The sequence below is a fragment of the Rhineura floridana genome, chromosome 1 (genome assembly GCF_030035675.1).
Source record: "Rhineura floridana isolate rRhiFlo1 chromosome 1, rRhiFlo1.hap2, whole genome shotgun sequence".
In the NCBI taxonomy this organism is placed as follows: Eukaryota; Metazoa; Chordata; class Lepidosauria; order Squamata; family Rhineuridae; genus Rhineura; species Rhineura floridana.
The window spans coordinates 223,837,541-223,846,637 of NC_084480.1; positions in this window are offsets into that span (position 1 = coordinate 223,837,541).

A 9,097-nucleotide genomic window follows, 5' to 3' on the forward strand; every position below is an offset into this window, starting at 1 on the left:
GTTAATCTAGCTTTAATAATACTTTCTACCTGTTTGCCAGGGACAGATGTTAGGCTAACTGGCCTGTAATTTCCGGGATCCCCCTTGGATCCCTTTTTGAATATTTTGAATATTTTTGAATATTGAATACATTTGCCACTTTCCAGTCCTCAGGCACAGAGGAGGACCTGAGGGACAAGTTACATATTTTAGTTAGCAGATCAGCAATTTCACATTTGAGTTCTTTGAGTCCTCTGGGGTGGATGCCATCTGGGCCTGGTGATTTGTCAGTTTTTATATATATATTTATATATATACATTATATATATATTTATATATATTTTTATATATATATAAATATATATTTTTATATATATTTTTATATTGTCTATTAAGCCTAGAACTTCCTCTCTCGTTACCACTATTTGTCTCAGTTCCTCAGAATCCCTTCCTGCAAATGTTAGTTCAGGTTCAGGGATCTGCCCTATATCTTCCACTGTGAAGACAGATGCAAAAAATTCATTTAGCTTCTCTGCAATCTTCTTATCGTTCTTTAGTACACCTTTGACTCCCTTATTATCCAAGGGTCCAATCGCCTCCCTAGATGGTCTCCTGCTTTGAATGTATTTATAGAATTTTTTGTTGTTGGTTTTTATGTTCTTAGCAATGTGCTCCTCAAATTCTTTTTTAGCATCCCTTATTGTCTTCTTGCATTTCTTTTGCCATCGTTCTTCTCTGTCAACTAAGTTTAGTTAGTTCTGGTTCTCTGTTTAAAGCCTCAAATCTGTTCCTTATTTGATCTTTATATTCTTCTGAGATGTTATTTAAATTGTATTTTGGCATTATGATTGCTTTGTTGTTCTTCTTTAGCTTTACTCTGATTTTCGATATTACCAGTTCATGATCTGTACCACAATCTGCTCCTGGTCTTGTTTTTGCAGAAAGTATGGAACTTCTGAAAAGATCATCTGATGACATCACAATATTTATGGCAGGCATATATATCTCTTCAAAAAGGAGAGAACTATGAAAGCCCACCACTGATCGGCTGAAAGCTCCTCACAAACCCACCACTGATTGGCTAATCAGCATGATGCTAACAACCTGGCCAAGCCCCAGCCTGCCTCACCATCTCTCATTATTCATGGATGTATTCACAATCCTGCTATGTTCCAGCCACTACATACAGCAAGGAGGGGGAAGGAATGGGAAAAACGTGTGCCCAATACGATCTGTAAAGAGCCTCATATTTAAATCGCAAAAAGAAATTCTCTTGTGAATATTTAATAAAAATTATTTTTAATTTAAAAAATATAATTTTCTGTGATGAATAAAATATGTCATTTTCTTCTTCGGTATGCCTAACAGACTAACAGAGGTGTCACAACAGGAACATTGTGGAAATATATCATGCATGCTGTATTGGCAGCTGTATTTATGCAAAATTAATATTGGCTGGGACACATCTAAGTCCTAACTATAATATTATTTTTAGGTGATATGTTGTTTAGTTGCTTCCTTGGACAATGATGGATATCATGGAGAACATTTACTCATGAGTCATGACAGCTTGCCACTAATAATATTTAATTTGCCCAAGACATGATTCTCCTCCATTTATCTGACAAGCATTGGTATCATCATTGGCTCAAACTGACACTTAAATGAATGGGAAGATTTCACTGCAGGTACTCCATATGGCAAAAACTTAGTTTGTGGTACACAGACACTGCGCAAAAATATCAAATTTCTAGGGGCTTGGATCCAGATTTCCCATGAGCTCCTACTGGAGACTTCCACCAGAGGAGTAGGGGAAGCAATTTTCACTGATTCCTCCTTTCCTCTGCAGCCCCCTGTATCTCCTGAAAATCTATCTCTATCATACTTTAGTCCCTTCCTTAAACAGAAGGAGCCTTTCCATTTGCTGAAGAGCAAGTCTGGATCCAGCCTATAGTAATTATAAAAGGCATTTCTTCTGACAAGTTTGAACTAGGCTGGTCAAACTCAAGGATTTGGCATGTGAGATTCTACAGTCCCAAGATGGTCAGCATTCAGCAATCATATCAGAGGAACACGGGTAGCAGCAGAAGACTCTTACCTAACAACATGAGGTCCGTAACCATTAGCAGTGGAAGAAAAGGCAAGCCAATTTGGCATATATGATACATTCTGTATTCTGCCTTGCAAAGTAGAAAAATGTGACAATTCTAATGAGTGTCCTGGTGTGAACACTTGCAATTATGGAATCAGGACACTCCATCTATTAGTATTTCTTTATACCACCACTTAAGGTTTAATGTCGCCATGAATATTGCTGCTGGTGAATGATTTTGTATTCATACGAAGTCAACCCAACATTTTGTCTTGTCCTCTTAATATATGAATACGCTTGGTAATTTTTTTCCCTTTGCAAATGTGCAAATAAATAATTAAGCTTAATTAATTAAACACAGATCTAGGATTTAATGAGAGCCAGAATAGTTTAGTATAAAAGCACTGTAGCCTTTTCAGCTTTGGGTACAGATAGATCTTCCTTTGGCTGAACTAATGAGCTAGCTTGGAGAAAAGGCAGGTTAGGTGGGCACGGAAAATGAAAAGTGTGTGAATTATAAAAGCAATTGCTTTTTGGTCCTTTTGCTCAGAGTGCTTTGTAGCAACTCTTGAAAGTGATTTTTTTAATCAAAAAATCAAGGATTTGTTTTTTTAAAAAAACATGGCAAACTTGTCCCAGCCATAGTTATAATTCTCTTGTACATGATGTCATCAATACAACTCTACTTGTGACCTGTCTTAAAGTATGTCCCACTTAGATGGACACCCACTGCGTTGACCTTAATCAACAGTTTCAAAAGTATTGGAATAATATTGCTACATAGTTATACGAGTTGCGTCTCTGCATCTGTGGTTCAGGAGTTGTTGTGGATCTTTCTCATTATTATTCTGCCTGACTTATGCAGAAATTAAATTATTTTAATTTGGTCTGATCTTTCTTTTAAGTCCTATGTGACCTAGGTCCAGGATACTTGAGGATATTCCCCATATACCTCCCTACATTTTGAGATCTGTCAATTAGGCCTTTTAATGGTGCCTCCATTGTGAGAGGTGAGGATGGTCACTAGTGATGTAGTAGTAGTAGTAGCAGTGGCAGCAGCAGCAGTAAAATTATTTAATTTTATTAGTCATTTTTTAAAAAAAATAAGTGCCTTTTATAATACTATAATGCCTTTTTTGATAATATAAGTGCCTTTTATAATACTATTAATACTATTAATACTATTATACTATTAATACTATTAATTTGTATGTTAACAATGGTGAGCACCTCTTTAAAAGGTAAAAGTAAATGTGTCCCCGCACTTATAGTGTGAGTCGTTTCCGACTCTTAGGGTGATGTCTTGCGACGTTTACTAGGCAGACCGTATATATGGGGTGGGATTGCCAGTTCCTTCCCCGGCCTTTCTTTACTCCCCAGCATATGCCGGGTACTCATTTTACCGACCACAGATGGATGGAAGGCTGAGTGGACCTCGACCCCTTTTACCGGAGATTCAACTTCCTCCTTCCGTTGGAATCGAACTCCGGCCGTGAGCAGAGCTTCGGCTGCATTACCGCCGCTTACCACTCTGTGCCACAGAGGATCTTGAGCACCTCTTTAGTGAGACAGAAAAGTAGGATATAAATATTTTAATAAACAAATACTGATAAATATATTTTTAGTAGCAATTTTGCAGTTGCAGAACTTCTACCTAAGAGAAATATATCAGGTCCACGCAATCAGCTCCCTTGAAATGGCCATGAAAATAACCATAATATAATGAACTAAACTAAAGGGAGAGGTCACTCAAAAACATGCAGAATAACCAAGTCACAGACCAATAAAAGACTAGAATGATAAGGCAATAATAAATTAGATTTGTCTGTTCCTGTGTATATTAGTCCTGATGTCATTGAGCTTCCCTCTTAGTGCTCATTTGTGCCCATTTTTCAAAAGGTTGTTTGATATGTCATAATTCTTATTTGATTTAATTGTCTGTTATCACCACAATAATATTCTGCCTCTTTATATTGTAGACTTGATTAACAGCAGCTGACCTTGATTTCTCTGTAAACACAGTCGAAGCCAGCATTTTTTTCCCATGAGCAGTTTTTGTTACCACCCTTTGGAATTTTATTAGAAGTGTTTGGCATATTGGTGATCAGATATCTCTTTTCGATGATCTCTACAGCTGTTTTTTTAAAAATTCATATTCATTCTGGCTTATTTTAAAATTTCAGGGATAATTATTCCATTGAAGTTTTTTTTTTCTGTTTCGGATTTTGTTGGAAGGCTATGCAGGTAAAGTTAACAACATTGGCTACTTATGGGCTGCAGCTTTCATCTTTTGGTTAATTATTGTTTTTTATTGCTGTAAACCTAGTGATATCTTGGGAGAGTCCAGCTTGGCTCCTGTCCTAGTTTCTGAAGAAGTACTGAAACGAAAAAAACATTCTGGATTTTTCACCAACCAAAACACAGAATTTGGACTATTTGTTATTTCTCTTCATAGAATGATATACAGAATTTGGGCTATTATTCCTGTTTATCTACTAATTTCATATTGGCTGTTCAACTCTGTTGGGACACAGTTCTGGATTATTTTGGGATCATTTATCTATTGATACATGGGTTTCTTCTTGCTTACTGCTTGCTACATGCATTTGTCTTACATTATATTAAGGTTGTGGTTTGAGTCTTCTTTAATTGTATATGCACTTCATTATTAACTGATTGTTATTTTTAAAAAGTCTTCAAGAAAATTCATATCATTTTGTGCTAATTTATCCTAATATGCACATTTTTGCAAGACGTTTTCTCTAATACAATGTATTTTGCATGCTATGTTCAATAATATATGGGGTTTTTTGCACACTTTCCCCTAACATATGCTTTTTTGTAAACATTTTCAGTTGGTGAACTGCTTCACAAAATTCAGAGAAGTGTAAATTTTGAAGGATAGCTGTGTTTCAGTCTCTCTACTGGTTCAGGAAGTATGAATTACATAGGTAATTCCTCCCACATCCCTAACACAAACTAAACTGAATGCTACTGGGGCAAAGTTTGGGGGAGGTGTATGTTAAGTGAAGTGACTTGCCTCTTACCTAAGAACCATCTAACGTCAAGACAGAAACAGCAATAATATTTTTTTTTAAATTATTATTATTATTATTATTTAAAAGGGTGCAAGGGATGGGATTTTACAGAAGTATTTTAGAAAAGAATTAGCCTGGATTGGTGTAAGGAAAGAATTAGGTCACATAAGCAGAACACAATGCCATCAAATGCCACAAACTCTTTCAGTGTTGCTGTTCCTCAAGAGTCAAGCTGTAAATACCATATGATATGTTGCTTCAACATCCCTTCTAAGCACACTGTGAATGGAGAAGCCTGGTAAATTCCCTGACTAGAAGCTAGAGTCGTCAGTCACAGACTGACATTATCCCTCCTCTTCCTTCCTCTTCTCACCAGGTGATGTTTTCTTTTTATGGAGAGGTTGTCAGTGGAATGCTCAAAAGTGTTTCTAATTGGGCTTGCAAACTAACACTAAAAACACCAAATAGGGTCAAAGCTTTGCAACAAGCCTGCTTGGTTTTGGCCCACGTTGGACCAGAGCTACTTTTCTTTGGATTGTATCCCACATAGCACTATGTGAATGTTCCACCAGTGCAAGTATTTCTGCTTGCACAGGGAAACATTCTGCTCCCCCCTGTGCACCCCCCCAAATCTGTTCTAGGGGCTTCACCTGCCCTGAGTAGCAGATTTGGGAAGAGTGCAGGATGCACATAGCGGGAAGAATGAGGAAGTCCCATTGTGCAAGTGGAAATCCTTGTGCTGATGGGACACGTTAGTTGAATGCCACCCTTTGGAGGTAGTAGAAATGTCCCTGAACTGAACCATTCAGGTGAGTCACCATATGATTCAGACCTAGCCTGAAGCCCTAGCACTCCTATTTTTCATGCTGTGAATACACTTATAAGGCATGCCCCACGTCCTCATTCTAATTCTTATTATTTTATTATAGTATTTTTTTAAAGTGAACTAAAATTGCTACAAAATAAAGTGTAATTTCTCATAAATGTTCTCTAGTTTTTAAATCTCCTTTTCCTTACCCCTCAAATCTGTAAATCTTTTTTAAAAATAAAAATAGATTCTTTAGTTATACAAAGAATATTTTTACAAAGACTCCACAGTACTTTTTTGCAGAAGTGAAAAATTGTGCTGTACAAAACATTGTTCCTTTCCATGTATTATGTTAAGAAAGGACAAATTACATTGCCAATATTTAAAATTGTACCTCAAACCCCCAATATTTCAAGACATTGTTATAAATTTTAATGTAGAATTGTTTCAGTGTTCCATTTCAAAATAGATCTAGTTTTTCATTCAGAGTGAGCCATGACAGGATGACTTACGTGTTAATTTCTCTTTCTTAATTTACTTTTTGTAGTTGTAGACTTTGAGAAAGTAACAGAAATAGCACGGGACAGTTGAATTAGAATATCTAGGTTCTTGGTTAACAGGTAGCTCTGCTGCAAGGCCAGTTGGGGGGGGGAAGAGTGAGAGGTGGTTGATCTGCAGCCCATGCCTCAAATTATTGCCAAACCTCTTTTACCCCCTTCTAGATTCGTAACTGATGCTTCATCCAGGCCCGGTTCTAAAGGGTGGACAGGTTGGGCATTGGCCTGAGGGCCCCAGAGCGACAGGAGCCCCTGAGGGGCCCCTGAGGGGCCCTCCGCTCCCCTTCCGTGATCCGCGCCCCCCATGCCCCCCACTTACTTGTCAGCCGGCTTTTTAGCATTGCCCTTAATGAAGATGGCAGCTGCAGCTTCCCTAAGGTACTGAAGCCGCTGCCACCATCTCAGTTGATGGCAGAGATGTGCGCGCATAGCATGCACATGTGCCATCAACAAAGATGGCGGTGGAGGCGTCATTCCCCTTAGGGAAACCGTGGCCACCATCTTCATTACGGCAATGGTAAAGACTAGACAGGTAGGGGGCAGTGGGGGTGCGTGGGGGGGCACGTGCACCCACCCACCGGGGGACCAGGGCAAGCTGATGCCCAAGAGCCCCTGCATGCCTAGAGCCAGCCCTGGCTTCATCATTCTTCTCTACCTTGGCCACCATGTTTCTTTCCACGGTGGACTCAGAAGAAAACTACATCATAACACTATTATGAAGTAATGGGGACTGGGAGGAAGACATGTCTGCTAGGTTATTTAGAGGGGTGGTGCCACTGCTACAACCCCCTTTTTTTAAAAAAAGGAAAGCCTGCTGCCACTTTTCAGGTAAAACTGTCCCCTCTTAGAATGTAATAATTTATCTCCTCTGTCTCCCCACCCATTAACATTTGGGTAGTAGAGTAGTGGTAAATTCAGAAGTGCAGAGTCCCTTCATGATAGTCACATCCATACCCCCTCACAGCCATGCCCCTTTTCCACTTTTCCTCATCTCCCCCTGTCATCTTCCAAGCCCATACTCCACTGCAACAGATGCCCCTAGGAGTCAATCAGCATGAAAAGGGAGGCTGTGTTAGCTACTGAGAAGAGTCTACTCAGTCGCTGACTCAGCTCCTTTCACTCTGATTGGCTCCAATCAGCACAAAAGGACAAGAATGCTTATCAATGGCTGACATGCTCCCTTTTCATGCTGATTGACTCACTCATAGGGACCTGGCTTGGACCCTGCTCCCCAAAAAGTAAAGGGTCTACAATCCCCTGCAATCCTGAACGACTACACCCAATTTTGAGTCCCCTGTGGTAGGCACCCCCAACTCCTGGAGTATTCACAACCCCCTCTTACACTAGAGGACAGGGCTTAGAATCGATTGTGGCACCAGAACTAAGACCACAGCTTATCACAGGGTAGGTAGAGGACAACTTCTCACATCTACAGACCTTTAGCTATGTGCCAAATCTTCCACAGAATTCTTCTTCTCTCTGTGGTGTATAAAGCAGAAACAATCCCTCTCCTGCTTCTGTTCTTCCAACCCCACCCTCATTGACCGCACCTGTGCTTAATTCCCCACATCTGGTGTGGGTGAGCATCAGCAGCTCCTTCAGCCTCATCACACCCCCAAAGAACCCACCAAGTTCTGCAAAGACACTCACAATAGAACTTGCATCTCTGGGACCTGTTAGCCATTCCGTGAGCACATCTGAGGTGTTCCGCTAGCATATCTGTCATGGTGGCGACATAACTTCTGTTCTGCCTAGATAGTGGGACTTCAGTCAAGTCCTGTATCCCCTCAACTTGCAGAATTCAAGAACAGAATTGTGCACTAAAAATGTTGGCCTTTGTTTACGTTCATGGGGCACCAGGGTTGAGCAAGCAGTATCTGCCACAGCTTTTTTGCTTGTTCCCCTCACCTAGCGCAGCTTTGTTGGGTTGATGCATTGTGGCACAGTAATGATACACTATCCTTTACTTTTTCTATTCTTTATATAAAGCACAGGGCCTTGGAGGGTCTTCAGTGCATCTGAAGGAGAGCTCTGTAAAACCCATATGATTATATTTTATTTTACCTCCTGAAGCTAGCTCAATAAAATCTATCATTTTAGTAATGTTGTGTCACATTTCCTAGACGTACATGGCCATAACACTGATTTAAAGCTCTGCCTGGATTAATGATTGAGAGAAACTGATCTTCACAGTGAGATTATGATGTGATAAAGGTAATACTAGTCACCCATGTCTTTCAGAGACATGTCTCTCCCTCCCCCCATGTTTCTCATCCCAAACAAGGGGTTTCATTTTCCTCTGCAGGTAAAAGCATTTTTTTAAAATGGTGAAGGATATGTTTTCAAAGTTGTACAATCCTTAGAATTCTGTCCACAGCTAGTACAGTGTTGATAGCCCTATTATTTGCAATGCAAAGAGAACACTTTTTGTATGTGTCTTATTTATCTCTTATACTTTACTTCAGTTGGAGAGGGTGGAATACAGTAATAAAATAGTAGTCTCGCTCATGGAATTTACAGAACAGACAGTGTGGACTAAATATATAAAAATCACATGTATGTGATAGTTAATGTAAGTTGTACAGTTGAATGTGCATAACCATTGTTCCTACTGATCATTACG